This window comes from Chiloscyllium plagiosum, unplaced genomic scaffold (genome assembly GCF_037043375.1).
Source record: "Chiloscyllium plagiosum isolate Xiang-an unplaced genomic scaffold, Cpla_swu_hap1 HiC_scaffold_13, whole genome shotgun sequence".
Taxonomy (NCBI): Eukaryota; Metazoa; Chordata; class Chondrichthyes; order Orectolobiformes; family Hemiscylliidae; genus Chiloscyllium; species Chiloscyllium plagiosum.
Window position 1 is genome coordinate 120,887,749 of NW_028270151.1, and position 19,703 is coordinate 120,907,451.

The 19,703-nt window shown below is 45.7% G+C and overlaps 1 long non-coding RNA gene across 1 annotated transcript; it reads right to left on the bottom strand.

Annotated features, from left to right (window-relative positions):
• Positions 1-5,166: 5,166 nt before the first annotated feature.
• Positions 5,167-13,746, bottom strand: LOC148148458 (uncharacterized). The gene is made up of 3 exons (XR_015759080.1): positions 13,648-13,746; positions 9,416-9,533; positions 5,167-5,438 (listed from the first exon to the last, which is right to left on the bottom strand). It is a non-coding gene; the product is annotated as an uncharacterized LOC148148458 (long non-coding RNA).
• Between the last annotated feature and the right edge of the window lie 5,957 nt (positions 13,747-19,703).

Genomic DNA, 19,703 nt, shown 5'->3' on the forward strand with positions numbered 1-19,703 from the left:
AGAGGAGGCTGAGGGACAACCTGGCATAAGTCGGAAGCTTTGTTTTTGAGGGTTCAGAGATTTGAGGTTGGGTCTGAAGCATGGTTCATTGCCCCAAGTCAAAGTTGCTATCTAAATGTGTATCTTTCTTTTATATTTCTGTCTGAGTTAACAATCAGATGGGAAGGTCAGTGTCTGAGTGTTTTCCCAAATCCCTGATTGTATTGGCCTCCCCCACAATCTCAGGTGCCTCACCACTCACTGGGTCACGGAGAAACTCTGCTGTTACAATGAGAATGGTCTTTGCTATCGCCTCTCCTCGTGCTTCCGCCTAATCCCCACTTCCCTTCATTACATCCCAGCTGCCTCTAGCCCACCCACATGGGCATGTTGAAGAGCGTGACAGGAGAAAGGATTGAAACCGAGAGTTGAATAGCCAAAATGAAAGAGGAAGAAGGAAATAAACTGGGTTTGTGGATCCCAGGGGATACAGACTCCAGGCTGAGTCCTTTGTGGGCAATCCCGCAGTAATACGAGACAGTATTCCATGATGAGAGTTAAACCCGGGTGGCAAGACAGGGAGCCACTGAACATTAGCAAGTTTAGCTCAAACATAGGAAATTTGTTCAGTCAGTAACAGTGTGATAGACATGGAGGTGAAGTGAACAGTGAGAGGAAATGTAGCCAAAAGCTGCAGATGGACAACTTTCATTGGAACAGGAGGAGGCCATTCAGCCCTTCAACCCTGCTCTGCCATTCAATGGATCATGGCTGATTTGTGGCCTAACTTGCAATTTTCAAAACCCTCCAAACTCATCAATAAACTTCTCTGCAACAGACAAGATGAATATGAAAAACTAACCATTTGCAAATGCTGGGAAATCAGAACCAAGAACAGACATTGCTGGAAAAATTCAACAGATCTGGCAGCATCTGTGGAGAGTGGAACAGGTTCTCGTATGAGGGGAATGAGATTGTCAATAGCAACTGAGAAAACAGGAGGACATGCTCAATCAGAATAAAACCCATTTTGGTCTTGCACTTTTAATTCAACTGCAAAAATTATTCATTATTATTTCCGAAATAGGATAATAGACCGGAAATCAACTCTTCATGTCATTGGGCCTGGGAAATTATTAATTCTGACCCTGACCAGCCAACATGTGAATCCAGACCCTGAATAATGTGGTTGACTCTGAACCATTGCCTGGGCAGTCAGAATGGATGACAAATGCTGCCCCAGTAAGTGATGCCATGATCCCATGAACAAACAAAACAAATCCAATCGCTGTGGTTCCTTATGAACTCGCTGGTGTTTCATCAAGCTGGATATCTGAGTGAACTGCTTCCTACACTCAGAGCAGGTGAATGGCCTCTCCCCAGTGAGTATTTGCTGGAGTACAGTGAGGCTGGATGGTGTCCTGAACACAGCCCACAGTGAGAGCTCCTGAATGGTCTCGCACTGGTCTCCTGTGACAGGAAGAGATGATATTCACCATCCCGGGGGATACTGGGTCAAGATACCTCCAAGAGGGATCCAGTGAGAGTTGATTGGGACAAACTGTTCGCATGCATGGTAGAATCAATAATGAGGAGGCACCGATGTAAAGGGATTGACAAAGGAAGCGCATGTGACATGAGACAAAACAATTTCATGCAGAGAAAGTTTCTGGTCAGGAATGCACTGCCAAAAAGTGTGGTGAGTCAGGTACAATGAAGAGAATCGAATTGAACAGTCATTGGAAGAGGGCGAATGGGAAGGTTTATGGGGTGAAGGTAAAGAATGGCATTCAGTGAGGTGATGAGCCAATCAGCCTCCTTTTGTCCTTCTGTGAACATTTCATTCTGAGCCCTCTAAGGAAATATCAGAGCAGGGATTGTGAAGGGGTCAGATTGAATGATGGTCTCGGTGAACAAAAGACACAGACACAGAGGGGTGTTGGGATGGATTGAATCAAATGTTATCAATTTGCATGGCCCCCAACACTACAGCAGTTACAAACGGGAGTGATCAAGAGAGTGGAATAAGAGCAGCAAATACATCTTAAACATTTATACAGCTAAAGAGGATGCTGGGTAAAGATATTACAGTTAGTGCTGACTTCATTCCAGATACACCAGCCAGGGAGCACACCCTTCCTGTATCTGTCCTATCGAGCTCTTAAAGAATTTTGTTCATTTCAAGTGTTTCTTAGATACTCCAGAGAAGACAGTTTCATGCTCTTCAATCTCTCCTGCCAGGGCAATGCTGTCGACAGAATTCAAGTCACTGGTGCATGTAACTGGCTGCTTCATGGACTGGAACTGGCAATTGAGACTGTAAGGTTACTGTATAAAATATCTTCAACTGTATTGCCAGATTGCCAGACACATGAGGGGCTTTAAGTAAAAAACACAACTTACGGGCATTGAGTGTTAGAGCACTTCCTGTTGTGGGGGCATCCTGTTCAGGTACAATTTATTGATAACTGTTAGAATTGACCTGCACTGGCTCCGTAGAAGTGGTCAGAGCATTATAACTGTCATTGGAGCAGGTAATAAATTTCTCATGGGTTAAAACGTTTAAATAATAGGTGTGGGTTCTTCTGGTAAAGTGTGCAAAGTTATTCAAAATGGTCCTAATTTACTTTCAGAAACAAATGAGAGAAAGGCACATTACTGAGGTAATTGTATTAGTCCAAATTTAGAAATTCAGGAGAACCGAAGGGATGCTGGTGTTGGGAGGTGTAATAATGATAGGGAAAAATTGTTTTACAGAGAGAGAGTTCCCAGGTGGGAAACTCAGCTTTAACATCACATCAACTGCAGAGTCATCCAATTCCGCAGGTCCTGATCCTTATTGTTAATTAGGAAGGGGAAAGCGGCATTCCCAGTCCAGAGAAATCATTCCCATGTTTCGCATGTGGTCGAATATTTAACTGGTCATGTGATCTGGGAAGACACCATTATGACGGGACCAGGGCGAGGGTATGCAAACATGAGGATTGGGGGAAGGAAATTACCTACCCCTCCCAGTGGACACTCACCGACATACTCATACTGTGGAGAGGCCGCTCACCTGCCTCACGTATGGGAAAGGGTTTACTCGATCTTACAATCTGCTGAGGCACCAGAGATGGCACAGTGGATTTAGACCCTACACCTGCTCAATGTGTGAGAAAGTATTCATTCAAATCTCCCATCTGCGGAGGCATCAGTGCATTCCCATCGGGGAGAGGTCATTCACCTGCTCAGTGTGTGGGAAAGGATTCACTCAGAGACCTGCTGAAACACCAGCGAGCTCATTCTGGGGAAAGGCCATTCATTTGCTCCCAGTGTGTGGGGAGAGATTCACTCAAATGTATCACCTGCTGAGTCCTCACTGAGCCCACACAGGGGGAGAGGCCATTCAGATGGTCAGAGTGTGAGGGGGGATTCAGTGATTCATCCTGCCCCACTGAGACCCCAGCAAGCCCATACAGGGGAGAGGCCATTCAGATGCTCAGTGTATGAGGAGAGATTCAGTGATTTATCCCACCCCCTGAGACCCCAGTGAGCCCACACAGGGGGAGAGGGCATTTAAATGCTCAGTGTGTGGCAAGGGATTCAGTGATTCATCCCACTCCCTGAGACCCCAGCGGGTTCACACTGGGTATGAAGTGTTCACCTCTTTGTGTGACAAGGGATTTGTTGAGTCTTCAAGACAACTGAAAGTCCAGTAAGTGGTCATCCACCTGCTCCGTGTGGGGTAGAGGTCACACATCACTGCAGTACTCTGATTCTGACATTACTGTTCATCAGAGTCAGGACTGGACCTTGTTCATGATGACACTGTTGGAGTACTGATGTTGTGGTTGTTAATCACATTAACTGGGCTGGAGTTGACAGAAATTATATTGCCACTTTCTGAACCTCAGGGTGTCTCTCTGGGCAGTAAGTCTCCACAAACAACAATGTGACAATAAGCAATGATCACCTGTTTTGATTTAAATTATGATCGTAACACTGCTGCTTCACAGAACCACGTACAAGGTTGGAGACCAGCCTTGGTCAATGTGGAGTTCCCACATTCTCCCCATGATAATGGGCTCCTCTCCAGGTGCTCTGGTTTCCTCCCACAGCCCAAAGACAGCACCCAAGCTACAAATCTTCTCACAAACTTTGAATTCTATTCTATGATTGAGGATAAAGGCTACACAGCAGGGTGTCCTTGGAGAAGGAGCATGTGGTGTGTATCAATGCTCTTGATGCCTTCAGATAGAGGTGGGCACCGCAGGGGATACAGTGCTTTATCTCCACCGCTGCCCCCTCACCCCCAACTCTACTTTGATTTAGTCCCTTCTCACTCTGTCACTTGTAATGGTTTGCTTTGCCCGTCATGGGCCTTGTTTATAAATATTCAATTGTTTACACGGGTGGTTTACTGCGGGTGATTAACCAAAAGCAAAATGGGGTAATGATGATTTTGATGGTGGGAAGGTTGTTCAGCTGTGTGTGATAACACGTCTGGGTAGGAGAAAGGGGGGAAAAAGAATGCTTCACAGCTCACAGAAGGAGAACTGAAAAGCAGTTAAATCAAACCAAAGGTTCAGACAGGGAGGGAATATTTCCCTCGAGCCTGAGTAACTGGAAAGTGATGGTGTCCAGGAATAGACATGATTTTCTTCTAAAGGGCACTTGAAATTTTAAAAACTGTTATGTTCAGATAGTTTCAATTCTTTTACTTTTATTTATTGTGGAATAATCTTTAACACAAGGTTTGCAAATTTGTTTTTTTTTAATGTAAAAGACAATAGTTAAATAAAATCCATCAAACCAACACTCACTGAAAACTGATGTGGACGTGCAATCCCCTGGAGAATCCCTGCCCACTCCTTCCTACCCGGGCTCCATGGCTATATACATACCTGGGAGATAGCAGCAGGAGGAGACCATTCAGCCTTTCAATCCTGCTCCACCATTCAGTGGGAAACAGCTGACCATCCAGCTCAGTCTCCTGTTCCTGCTGTGTTCCAATCCCCTTTCATGACTTTACCTCGAAGAACTATATCTAAGTCCCCCTTTGGTTTCACTGCCTTTTGTTCCAGTGACGTTGCCGTGTTACTGTGTGGGTGTAGGCAGGAGTAATGTGATGGTGCTGCCTCCTGGAGGGTGCACTCAGCACCCCTCATCATCCTGCAGTAACATCAACTGGGTTTCAGCAACTCGAGAAATAAACCATTTCCAGGATATGGGCATCACTGTCTCGGCCAGCATTTATTCCCCATCTCTCGTTACCCTTGAGAAGATGGTCGTGAGCTGCTGTCTTGTACAATTCACAGTCCATTTGGTGCAGATAGATCGAAAATGCTGTGAGGAGAGTGTTGAAGGATTTTGGCCGAGTGATTCTCTATCTTTGCTTCTTCAAATGCTGGTGAACTTAATCATGATCTACACGTGATTTTGAGATTTTAGTCTGCAAATCTTCACCATCTTGCACCCTGTATAAAGGAATATGTACAGATTAGAAATTCAGAACAGACAATTCCTGTTTCTCTGGAATATCTTTTTCCCCTTTCTTCCCTCAAAGCTGTAACCCTCCAGTCCACTTACTCTCTCCGACCATTCTGATTCTGCTAGCCCCTAATGTACACCCTCCCCATTCTCATGGAGTTGCTGATAAACAGATCCATGCCACCACTTCCCGTCCCTGGTTCGACTCTGCACCCTTTCTGGGTTCATTTCCTTTCCCTTCAGTTGCCGCAAGTCAATAATGTAACAGCAGAATGAAACAAAAAGAAACAGACAAGGAGGTGGCAGATCCTGGACAGAAGAGGAACATTCAGTCTGGGAGAATGGGTCAGATCCTTCTTTGTTTCCCATTAGTTGATTCCCACCATTACAATGAGTTGGGGATGGAGAGTGGTCCTACATGGGAGTAGTGACACTTTGACCCCCTCCTCCAACAGATCAATACTATGAGCAGATACATTCCTCCTCCAGCCAATCACAGAGTGAAAAACTTTCCGCAAAGTATATTTACCCAAAGCACATGCTCCAAAACCCGCCCACATTCTGTACATGTACAGTGCCAGGTTTCCCCACACACGTGTGGTCTCTGCCTCTGGGATTGTGGGAGTTGTAGTCCCCATGAAGCCACTGGAGCCCTGTCTCTGGAAAGTTAATGGATAGTGTGGACTGGAGGGTGTTGTGTATAGGATCCCCATTCAGACACACAGAACATATGGACTGTCACTGGGTTTTACTGAGACACCTGCTTCCACAACCTGATTTTCTGATGTAAGGAATATAGATTCAGCCAACTGGGGTGTGGCGAGGTTAATAGCAGGAGCAGATTTTAGCAGAGGTGGCTCAATGGTTAGCATTGCTGACTCACAGCGTCAGGGACCTGGATTTGATTCAGCCTCAGGCAACTGTGTGGAGTTCACACGTTCTCCCTGTGTCTGTGCGGGTTTCCTCTGGTTGCTCCAGTTTCATCTCTCAGTCCAAAGATGTGCAGGTTAAGTGGATTGGCGATGCTAAATTCCCACAGTGACCATGCCTATGCAGGTAAAGCCATTAACCATGGGAAATACAGGGAATGGGTGAGTCTGAATGGGATGCTCATTATAGGATTGGTGTGGACTCCATGGACGATTACCCTGTTTCTGCACTGTAGGGATTCTATTCCATTCTCATGAAGAAGAATGTACCTATCTCAATGTGCTGTGAATCTGTGGAATTCCCTATTCAAAATGCGGTGGATGCCAGGACAATGAGCAAATTTACTGAAGAGATACAGATGTTGAATTTGCAATGAGATGAAGGGTGAGAGAGGGAGCAAGTGGGAAATTCCAGCTGAGACCGATGTGAGCTCAATCATCACCGTATTAAATGGTGGAGCTGGTTCGAAGGGCTGCATTGCCTCTCCTGTGCCCAGTGCTTATCTTCTTACGGTAATAACTGGAAAGCTGAATCGAACACTCACCACCTTCACCAAAGGAGATTTTCGAAAAAAGCAGGATAGTCAGGTGGATTAGCGTTCCAAACTTAGATAGTAAGGAAGCATGTGGGAGATAATGATTTTTCAATTTTAAACTGAGGTGAGTTAAATAGGTTATAGTCCAACAGATTTAATTGGATCATGATGAAGGAACAACGCTCTGAAATCTAGTGTGCTTCCAATTAAACCTGAGGGACTATAACCTGGTGTTGTGAGTTTTTAACTTTGTACACCCCAGTCCAACACCGGCATCTCCAAATCATGTGAAATGAGGCGAGACAGTGATTTTTGGTTTTGGATTGTGTAGTACATTCACACCGTCCAGAATACTCTGTTTTGAATATCTATCCTGTACTTTATTACAAAGCCAAGGTCTCTGACGATGAAAACCAAAACACCCAGGTAACATCGCCTCACCTCGTAATCTGATAAAAGACTTGTGATAAGTATGGTTGAATTTAGAATACAGTTGGAAAGCGGGAAGATTAAATCCAATCCCAAGATCCTGTGCTTAAACAAAGGAGACTACAATAGGATGAGGCAGGAGTTGGCTAATGTAGACTGGAAGCAAAGACTTTAGGGTGGGACAGTTGACAGACAGTGAAGGAATATAAAAGAATTTTTCAAACTGCTCAGCAAAAGTATATATCAGTGAAAAGGAAGGACTGTAGGAAAAGGAGTAATCAGCCATGGGAGGCTAAGGAAATAAGGGAGTCTATCAAATTGAAATAGAAAGCATACAAATTGATAAAGACCAAGGAGAAACTAGGAGATTAGAAAAACTTTAAAGATCAACAGAAAGCGAGATGGGATTGAGTAGCTATCCCCAGGGCCAGAATAGCAGTTTACACTGCTAGAAGGGAACCTATTGTGTGGGGAACATATGGCCTCTGTAATTGTTGAAGTACTTAACTGTTACCATAGAGATAATCCTGATCAAGTTACAAATCACAGCACACTCCAAAAGCTTCTACTTCCAAATAAACCTGTTGGACTACAACTTGGTGATTTGTGGCTTTTAACTTTGCCCACCCCGCTCCAATACCAGTTCTTTAACATCAGAATCCTGACAGACAGCCCCATTGAAACTGAAGTGCCTGTCAGATACCTGACTGAGCCACGGGGCGTGGGGGAGGGGTATGTGGTTTAACCACAAAGTGCTGAACTGAACTAGACTTTTTAACTGCCGTTGCCATGGAGATAATATTGAGAGACAACGTCCATTCAAAACCACAAACCACAAAGGTATAAGAATGGGAGCGGCACATCGGACAGACGGGGAGTTACCTGATGCTGCCTGGAGGTGTTCTGCATGTACACAATCCAGGTAACTGCCATGTCTCATCAATAAAGACTCAAAGAAGACCTCTCAGAGTTCTGTGCCTAGTTATTCCTATCCAACAGGGTTCAGGAATATGAGGACACAGCAGTCAGTCTTCACAGTGGAGGATACGAAGAATATGCCAGTAATTGACAAGGAGACTGAGGAAGGTCAGGACCAAGAAACAACCATTGTCACGAGAGAGTTAGAGCTGGGCAAGCTAATGGAGCTAAAGGTAGACAAGTCTCTTTGCCCTGATGGAATACATCAGGGTACTACCAGAGATAGCGGGAGAAATAGTAAATATACTTTGAGTCAGAGTCCTACAGCAGAGACAGGCTCTTTGGCCCAAACTGGCCCATGCCAATTAGAATGTCCATCCACGCGAACCCCATTTCCCTGCATTTGGCCCATCTGCTTCTGACCCTTTGCTATCCATGTATTGTCCAAATGTCTCAACCGCTTCCACTGGCAGATCAGTCCATATACATACTATCCTCTGTGTAAAACAGTTGCCCCTCACGTTCCCTTTTATAATTTCTCCTCTAACCGTAAACTGATGCCCTCCACTCCTTGATTCCCTGGGGAAAGAGACGGAGTGCATTCCCCTTACCCAGGCCTCTCATGGTCTTATACACTTCCAGAAAACATCCCCCCCCCTCTGTTTCCACTGCTCTAAACAAAAAAAATCCTCGCTTGTCCAACCTCTCCGTTTAACTCAGACCCCTGAGCCCTGGCATCATCCCTGTAAATTTCATCTGCACCTTTTTACAGTTTAATAACTGAAACCTACATTACATTCATCACATTTCCAGTGTTTCCCCACGGCATTGGAACTGACGTGACAACGTCAATGGATTACAATCCATGACCGATAATTAACTCCTTTACAACAATCCCGTTTTCATCGTTTGTTCCATGCTGCAGGTATCCTGGTCTCTTTCTGGTTGCATGATTAATTAAAACCTTGTCCTCATACAAAACAAATCTGTAGCTTAATTGTTCCTGGGAAATGTGCCATGTTTTTTCAGACTTTAAACAACAAATGAACGCTCTCTCCACAGTCACCACGCTAACATGGACTTGGCTGTGTCTCAGTAATGTTTCCAGTCACACTGACATTTGAAATATTCGCCCATGGACAGAATACACACCTTTCCTTCCACATGAAAAGGCCAATGATATTCAGATCGGCACGGATCAAGTAACTATCAAAACTGAACAGGAAGTTCAATTTGAATTTCTCATCCACAAATCCGCCCTTTCAGAACCCTACAACAGAGAAAACAGGTCACCACCGTTAACACAGGATGGAAATTCATAAGACAGTGATAGTATTAAATTGTAGTTTTTGTTCCCCCAAAGTTTTAAATCTCAGTCTCACAATTGCTCTCTTCTGTGAACTGAAATCCAAACCAATCTCCTCACTCCTTTTCCTCCACACCCAGTTCTCACGCACTCTCTCTTCTCTAGCTCCTGCCTGCAGACTAAGAACCAAAAAAAGGTTTCCTCCCACAATCCAAGTATGCGCAGGTCAGGTGAATTGGCCATGCTAAATTGCCCATAGTGTTAGATGCATTAGTCAGAGGGAAAGGAGTCTGGGTGGGTTACTCTTCCGACGGTCAGAGTGGACTGGTTGGGCCGAAGGGCCTGTTTCCACACTGTAGGAAATCTAATCTAATCAAATCAATGTGTCTTAGTCGGAGCCTCCTGGATGTTGGTGAATCCTCCTACCAACTCCCAGGGTTTCCTTCCTGGTCAGAACCAAACTGATTTTTTCCCCAATCTGGAACATTTTATTTATCTCCCCCACACGGACCCTCTGATGAGAACCATCCTGCACACACTGGCCAAATCATATCTGATTGAACTAAGATGAACCAAAGTAGAACTTTAATTGCAGGCCCATCTGTGTTCCTTTCCATAACATTCCTGAATCTTCACACGAGTTCTGTTAACTTTCTGCAAAATGCCCCCCCCCCCCCCCCCCCCCCCCCCCCCGATAGCCGACCACGATATCAGGGCAGGGGCCATTTCCCTGGGTCCTGTTCCTAGAGGGAGGAAACTGCCAATGACAGATTAACCCCACACACGCACAGCCTCCCTCCTGGCCCTGACCAGCCCTGCACATACACTAACAATTGGCCAGCACTACGCTCATGCACTGGTCTCCCCTCCTACAGCACATGCTCCAGATCACACACAAAGCTGGGTGATTGACAGCAGTAGCTGCCCAATAGGGTGGAGGGGGCAGGGCTGGAGATTGTAAACAATGAATGAATGTGGAGGACACTGGGGGATGGACAGGTCAGTGAGGTACAGGATCAGTGCAGCAGTAGGAGGGGACCCTGGACAAACTGAGCAATGGGAGAGTCTGACAGGAGAAAAACTACAGGAAGGTTCTGTTGAGGCTCAGGCAGGGACAGCTCGGAGACAGCATGGCCTTGTGGCTTGGGCACGTTTTCCATTCGGCCTTGTCAAAGATGCTGTTACTCAATTCTGAGCCCGATCCTCCTGGTTCAGAGGTAAGGACACTACCACCATGTGGGCTAGTGGAAAGAAGGGAAGAATTTCTCAATCTCTCTCGCATGGAAACTCCATGAGCTCCTCCCACTTACTGTCTATGGTGGGGATGGAGACAGAGCAGATGGCAGCGGGGTTCGGGATATAGGGACTGCCTTTCAAATGGAACTTACCTGTGTGGGTGATATTAACATGACTCAATACACAGTCACTAACACAAACCTGGTGTTCGTGAACTTTATCCAGAACATTAACACCCATAACTGGGTGACACAGATCCCAATGTACAGAGTTAAGTCCTGGATATTAATAACGGCTTTGTGTATGAGAAATCACGTCTCATGAACTTGAGTCAATTTTTTTGAAGTAACAAAGAGGATTCATGAGGGCAAAGCGGTGGAAATGATCTACATGGACTTCAGTAAGGTTCAACAAGTTTCCCCATGGGAGACTGGTTAGCAAGGTTGATCTCATGGAATACAGAGAGAACTAGCCATTTGGATACAAAACTGGCTCAAAGGTAGAAGACAGAGGGTGGTGGTGGAAGGTTGATTTTCAGATTGGAGACCTGTGACCTGTGGGGTGCCACAAAGGATCGGTGCTGGACCCACTAATTTTCATAATTTATATCAATGATTTGGATGTGAATATAGGAAGTATTGTTAGTAAGATGACACCAAAATTGGAGGTGTAGTGGACAGTGAAGAGGATTACCTCAGATTACAACGGAATCTTGATCAGATGGTTGAATGTGCTGAGGACTGGCAGATGGAGTTTAATTTTGATAAATATGAGGTGCTGCATTTTGGGAAAGCAAATATTAGCAGATGTATACACTTAATGGTAAGGTCCTCGGGAGTGCTGCTGAACAAAGAGACCTTGGAGTGCAGATTCATAGCCCGTTGAAAGCAGAATCGCAGGTAGATAGGATAGTGAGGAAGGTGTTTAGTATGCTTTCCTTTATTGGTCAGAGCACTGAGTATAGGAGTTGGGAGGTCATATTGCAGCTGTACAGGACATTGGTTAGGCCACAGTTGGAATATTGCGTGCAATTCTGGTCTCCTTCCTATCAAAACAATATTGTGAAAGTTAAAAGTGGCCAGAAAAGAATTACAAGCATGTTGCTAGGGTTGGAGGATTTGAGCTACAGGGAGAGGATAAATACACTGTTTTCCCTGGAGCGTCAGAGGCTGATGGATGACCTTATAGAGGTTTATAAAATCAGTAGGGGCATAGATAGGGTAAATACACAGGTCTTTTCCCTGTGGTGGGGAAGAGGCATGATGGGGGATGGGAGAGAGAGGGGGGAGACCGAGAGGGGAGGATGACCGTTATTTTGTAGATCTACAACACAACCCTGTTCCTGTTTTCTCCCTGTCCCCTTCAATCCTTCTGAAGGATTCAGAACAAGTGCACAGTCCCTGGAAAGTAGAGCTTCAGGGTGATCAAGTGCTGAAGGTTGCATTTGGGACACTGACCTTTATTGGTCTGTGCACTTATCAATAAATGGACCTGGGTTCAATTCCACTGTCCTGGATTCATGTCTGTGGCCACAGACACGCCTGTCTCTGACCCTGACTAGTGGATCCCCTGTCACTACAGCTCTGCCATTCTCTTTCCTCCAGTTCTGTGCAGCGGAGCTATCTGTGGTGTCATGAACCTGGCTGTTGCTGATTTCCCATGGGAGTCCACTCCACCTGTTCCCCCCGTTATAGAATCCCAAGCGGTGCACAATATCTGTTTGAGAAGGGGAATGATCACTGGGGTGTCCTGCACTTTCTTCCTGAGCCTTTTACTTGATCTGATGGTCACCCATTCCCTTTCTGCCTGTGTAACTCTCACCTGCAGCGTGACTAACTCACTAAACGTGCTGTCCATAACATTCTTAGTATTGCAGATTCTCAACAGTGAGTCCACTCTCAGCTCAAGGTCTGAAAAGCAGTTTCCCAGTAGCTGCAGATGGACACACTTCCTGCACACACAACCATCAGGGAGACTGGAAGCGTCCCTTATTTCCCAAATTGTACAACAGGAGCATACCACAGGTCTGAGGGCTCCTGTCACAATGTCTGTCTAGTTTCAGCTAGTTACTCTCATTAAGAGAATTTAAATGAGCTAGCAACCTTTCTTCATTTCAAACATTTCCATTATAATCTAAAGGCCCGATCTTTACTTAAGCTGACATTTTATACTTTTAAAAACTTAAAAAAAACTCAGCAGGTTTCACTTACAAACTGGCTGTTCCCATTGGGACCATGTGAATTTCTGAATGACCTGAAATAAAACTGAAGCTGAGGTTCACCTTCTCCCTGTCTCCCCTCCGTCTGTTTACATCCAACTCCAAAACACTCTCATTGAGCTAAGCAGCCGTCACAGTGCAGCCCTGTCATTTTCATTGTCTGCTCATACCTACACTGCCCTCAGCCTCCTGTACTGTTCCAGTGTATCTCAATGGGAGCTCAGGGACAGCACCTCATCTTTCAATTCAGCCCTTTGTAACCCCTGAGAGAACATGGACTTCAGCAGTTTCTGAATGAACAGACAGTTGTCAGAATCTGGAACATTCCACCTGAAATGGTGCTGGAATTTGAGTCCATAAGGAATTTTAATGAGAAGTTTGCAGTGAATTGAAAATAAGGAGTTTACAGGTTAACATCATGAAGTGGGTGACTGGGACCAAATCTGACAGTTCCTATAAAGAGACGAGGTGTAATTTGGATAAATCTGTGCTTCCTCTCAGGGCAATATCTCCTTCCTCAGCTGCAGAGCACAAACCCCAAGGGTGATCCAACCACTAATTTGAACATCTTTCTAATTTTTGCTTAAAATAATAGATACTTTCCCACAGAAAGAACAGACACACCTTTCTCCTTCCACAGTTAAATGTCAATGGTATTCAGATCCTGATGACCCTGCTGACGATAGAAAATTGCTTTTGAGATCCCTGTCTCAATTATTCTCAATTAATATTCTATAAAATGAATTCAAAAAACAAAGCTCACAGTCAATGCAAGATGAATAGTGAAGGCAAACACTTCTCTTGGTATGTGTTTGGTGTGTAAATGCTCCTCTTGAAATCACCCCTTCCCCACCCAGGAAGAGAACATATCCATGTGCCTCGCTGTACCTTGCCCCCAATAAAGATGGTGGCCATAACCCAGGACCCATCATCGCCTGAGGGCCACAGCCATTTTCCCATTTGCTGTAAACGTGGGACAAGAGTTTCAAATTCAGGCCTAACTACATGTACAGAGTGTAATTAAACCCTCCCAGTCTAAACCGGATCCAACTCCCCTTTCCCGTTTCCTCCTCCTGCACACACCCAGGGTCATTCCGGGTCCAGTGACCCTTCCTCAGAACCGACAACAGATGGGAAAATTAGAATCCCTCCAGTGTGGTAACAGGCCATTCGGCCTAACAAGTCCACACCCACCCTCTGAAGAGTTTCTCAACCAAACTCATTCCCCGACCCTATTATTCGACATTTCTCCTGAATAATGCACCTAACCTATACATCCCTGAGCACGACGGGAAATTTAGCTTGGCCAATTCACCTAACCTGCATATCTTTGGACTGCAGGAGATAGGGTTTAAAGGGTAAATAATAGGTGGGGACAGAGCCCAATGAGAGACAGGAAAGACAAAGGAGTGGATAACAATCTGGCTGGGAGGGTGCATAGCTGTTAATGGAGGGGACAGGAACCTGTGTCTGGCAGCATCTCAGTGGAGGTGCTGGAAATGGCAGCTGATGATCTACGTTCTGTTGCAAAACAGACCCTGAACTTCCAGTTGCCTGTCACTTTAACACACGAGTCTGTTTCCTGGCCAACATCTGTCTCATGCTTACTGCAGTGTTCCAAGGAAGCATTATGCAAGCTGGCAGAACACTCCAGAAACATACCAAAACGCCCCGTGTTTCAAGGACTGCAATTTCCCCTCCCATGTGGTCAACAATACTCTCCAGTCCATCCCCACCACTTCCCACACCTCTGCCAGTGAACCACACCTCTCCAACTGCAGCAAGTATAGAACCCCCCAGTTCTCCCTTTTCACCCAGATTCAATGCATCATCCTCTGCCATTTCCACCACCTACAATCAGATTCCACCAGAGATATATTTCCCTCTCCATTCCTTTCAGCATTCCACAGAGACCATTCACTGTGAATTCCAAGTCAGATCCATGCTCCCCAACAACCCAACTCCCAGCCCCTTCACTTGCCAATGCAAGAGGTGTAAAACCTGTGCCCACACCTCCTCCCTCACTTCCAAAGGACCCTTCCACATCCAGCAGAGTATTTCCTGCACATCCAAACACCTTACCTATTATGGCCTTTGCTTTCGATGTGGTCTCCTCTTCACTGGGGAGTCAGGACACCAACTTGCAGAATGTTCCAAGGAACATTTCTGCGATGCATGCACCAACCAACCCCACCCATCCTGTGGTCGAACACTTCAACTTCCCCACCCACTCGGCCAAGGACATGCAAGTCCTGGACCACCTCCACCAACAAATCCCAGCCCCCCGACGCCTGGAGAAAGAAAACCTCATCATCCTCATTGGGACCCTTTAACCACAGAATCAAGGTTTCCTCATCTCCCCTCCCCTGCCTTATCCCAGATCCAAGCCTCCAACTCGACACCGCCCTCTTGAACTGTCCCACCTGTCCATCTTCCTTTCCAATTATCCACTCCACCCTCTCTCCATTACACTCCACCTACATCTACCTATTGCCTTCCTAGCTCCCTTCCCACCAACCCCACGCATCCCTCTTATTTATTTATCAGCCCTCTTACTACTCCCCCTCCCCCTACAATCCCGGCATTCCTGATGAAAATAATATGCCCAAAACGTCGATTCTCTTGCTCCTGAAATGCTGCCTGACCTGCTATGATTTTCCAGCGCCACACGTTCACGCAAGTTGGAGAACAACAGCCCATCTTCTACTAGGGGACCCTGTACCCCTCTAGCCCCAGTATCAAATTCAATAATTTTAGGTCCTGAACTCTCAATGTCCTAGCGCCCTAGCCTCTTAACCCACATACCAGGCCTTGTGATCACATAGCCTACCATTACACAATACCTATGGTTAGCCACTAACAGTCCACATAAACAGCTATTCACCCTCCCCCTGTCAGATCGTTATCCACTCCTTTGTCCAACTGCTCCCATCTCTTTGGACTCTATCACCACCTATCATTTACTCCTTAACCCCTACCTTCTGCATATAAACCGACATTTCTTTTCAGTAAGATCAGTTCTGAGGAAGGGTCAGCGGATCCAAAACGTTAACTCTGATTTCTCTTCACAGATGCTGCCAGACCTGCTGAGCTTTTCCAGTACCTTTTGGTTGTTGTGTGAGATTTAAAGCATCCGCAGTTCTTTTGGTTCTAATTTACCGGGAATTTCTAATTCAGGTCTAGCAGCTTTAAACCGTGTGTTTATAAACACTCCCAGTCCACAATAGCTCCATTTCTTCCCCAGACATTGCAGTCTCTCACACTCACTAGGTCCCCCCCCCCCCCCCCCTCACCGGGACACTGAGCCTGCACAGCTTATGGCCACAAGTTGGCCTGCTGGACCCACCCCAATTCACTCCCATTGGCTGGAGGATCACGCCATTTCTCCTATTGGTCTGGTACAATTGCACCATTTGGCACCTGGATGGGTATGTGAATAGTAAGGGTGTAGAGGGATACGTGCCAAGTGTTGGCAAATGGGACTAGATTAGTTTAGGATATCTGGTCGTCATTGACCAGTTTGACCAAAGGGTCTAATTCCATGCTGTAGGTCTCTTTGACTCTGCCCTGGGATGAGCTTCATCATTCACAGTGAATGGGGCAGTAACAGAGCACAGGGGTTTGTGGCTATTCAGCCCAATGGGGCTGTACTCTGTCCCTCTGGAGATGGTGCCAGTCTATCCCAACTCACCTCCCATTTGTCTGTAGCCCTCCAAATCCTTCCTTAAAAAAGTTAAATTCCAAATTTGTTTTGCCAATAACTACTGAATCTGCATCCAGCTCTCGGTCAAACTGTTCCAGATGATCAGAACTTAGTGAGTAAAATAATCTTCACATTTTTAACCTGCATTATTTGCCAGTTACCGGAAGGTAGTTACTAAAAATTGTGACATTAATAATTTCTCCCTCTGTCTCTCTGTAAATTAAATATCCTGGAAACAAATCTGCTCCTGGGCAAAATCACTGCCTAACCTTCTCAGCTCCAAGGAGAATTATCTGACCTTCTGTTAACTCTCCATAAAAGAGAAACCCATCTTAATTTTATTAGTGCCATAAAGATGTACAGCAGAGAAACAGACCCTTCGATCCAACTTGTCATTGCCGACCAGATATCCTAAATTAATCTCATCCCATATGCCAGCACTTGGCCTATATCCTTCTAAACTTTTGCTAATCACATACAACATCTCAAAGGCATAATTGGGTAATTGTACCAGCCTCCACACTTTCTCTGGCAGCTCATTCCATAAACGTACCATGTTCAGCTAGAAACATTACTCCTTAGATCCCTTTTAAATCTTATCCCTCACACGTGAAGCCTGTGCCCGCAAGCTTTGGACTCACATATCCTGTGAATAAGACCCTGGGATTTCACCCTATCCATGTTCCTCACAATTGTATCCGATGCTCCAGGGAAAACAGCCCCAGCCTATTCACCCTCTACATACATAGCTCAAACCCTCAACCCTGGCAACATCTTTGCGGATCTTTTCTGAACCCTTTCAAGTTTCACAATATCATTCCGATAGCAGAGAGACCAGGACTGAAAGCAGAATTCCAGAAGTGGCTGAATCAATGTGCTGTGCAGCCGCAAAATGGCGTCCCAACTCCACTACTGAATGCACTGACGAGTAAAGGCAAGGACACCAAACACCTTCTTCACTACCCTGCCTATGGTTCCACTTTCAAGGAACTATGAACCTGCACTCCAAGGTCTCTTTATTCAGCAACAATCCCCAGGACCTTCCCATTAAGTGTATAATTCCTGCCCTCACTTGCTTTTCCAAAATGGAGTATCTCACATTTATCTGAAATAAACTCGATCTGACAATCCTCAGCCCATTTGGTTGAAGTCCCATTGTACTCTGAGGTAACCTTCCTTGCTGTCCAGTGCGCCTCCAATTTTGATGTCTACTGTAAACCCACTAACTATACCTCATATTCACATAGAAATCACTGATATAAATGATGAAAAGCAGTGGACCCAGCACCGATCCTTACACCATATTGCTCATCACAGGCCTCCAGTCTGAAAAGCACTCCCCTCCATCTCCAACCTTACAGCCAATTTGTATCCAAATGGCTGGTTCTCTCCGTATCCCTTGGTGTATAACTCGCTAACCAGTCTGTTATGTGGAACCTTTTTGAATGTCTTTCTGAAGTCCAAGTTAGTGATTTATGTACAAAGCCATGCTGACTATCCCTAATCACTTCTTGCCTTTCCAATTACATATAAACCTGTCCTTCAGAATTCCTTCCAACACCTTGTCTGCCACTAACTTCAGACTCCCCAGTGTATTGTTCCCTGGCCTTTCCTCATCACCTTTCTCGCAACACCTCACCTGTGGCTATCAGTGATAGAAATATCTCAGTGAGGGCCTGGCAATCACTTCCCTAACTTCCCACAAAGATTTGGGATACACCTGATCAGGTCCCACAGGTTTACTCAGCTTTATGTGTAAGACACCCAGTACAACCTCGTCTGTAATATGGACAGTTGTCAAGTTATCACTATTTATTTCTCTAAAGTCTGTAGCTTCCATATCCTCTTCCAGTAAAAGCTGACATGAAATCCTCAGATAGTATCTCTCCCACCTTCTGTGGTTAGACAGACAGCCTTGTTGATCTCTGCCTGGTTACTCTTTTGTCCTTCGTGTTTTGTAGAATCTCTTTGGATTGTCCTTAAACCTCTTTCCCCCCAAAGCTATCTCATGCATGCTTTTTGCCCTCCTGTTTTCCCTTAAGTGTACTCCTACTGCCCCTATACTCCAAGGGATTCACTCAAACCCAGTTGTCTGTACCTGCCATATCCCTCCTTCATCTTTTTGACCAGACCCTCAATTTCTCTAGACACACAACATTCTCTACACCTACCAGACTTGGCCTTAACAGGAACATACTGTCTATGTACTCTTGTTATCTCATTTTCACAGGCCTATGGAGGCAATGGCAGATGAGGACATGGAAACAGTCATTCTCAGTAAAGAGGTAGTGTTGGGAAAGATAACAGCCCAAAAATACATGGGTCTCCTGGCCGTGATGGAATGCATCACGGTGGTGAGGGAGCAGGAAAGTGGAGCTGAGGCCATGAAAAGCTCAGCCCTGAACTTATTGAATGGCAGTGCAGGCTTGAGGGACCAGATGGCCTACTCCTGATCCTTCTGTTCTTATGTTCCCACTTTCCAGCCGTTCCTTTACCTGGGGGTTGCAAAGAAATATTGAAAGTTCTTGCCTTGTACAGTCAAAATTCACCTTTGTCCAATTTTGAGCACCAACTATTTTAAAACGAGTAGAATTATCGTCAGAGAATCCCAAGTGTGGAAGCAGGCCATTCGGCCCATCACATCCACACTGACCCTCAGAGCCTCCTATCTTACCCCTGTAACGCTGCATTTCCCATGGCCAATACCCCTCGCCTGCACATCCCTGAACACTGTAGGCAATTTCCCATGGTCAATCCCCCTAACCTGCACATCCCTGAACACTATGGGGCAATTTCCCATGGCCAATCCCCCCAACCTGCACATCCCTGAACACTGTAGGCAATTTCCCATGGCCAATCCCCCCAACCTGCACATCCCTGAACACTGTAGGCAATTTCCCATGGCCAATCCCCCTAACCTGCACATCCCTGAACACTATGGGGCAATTTCCCATGGCCAATCCCCCCAACCTGCACA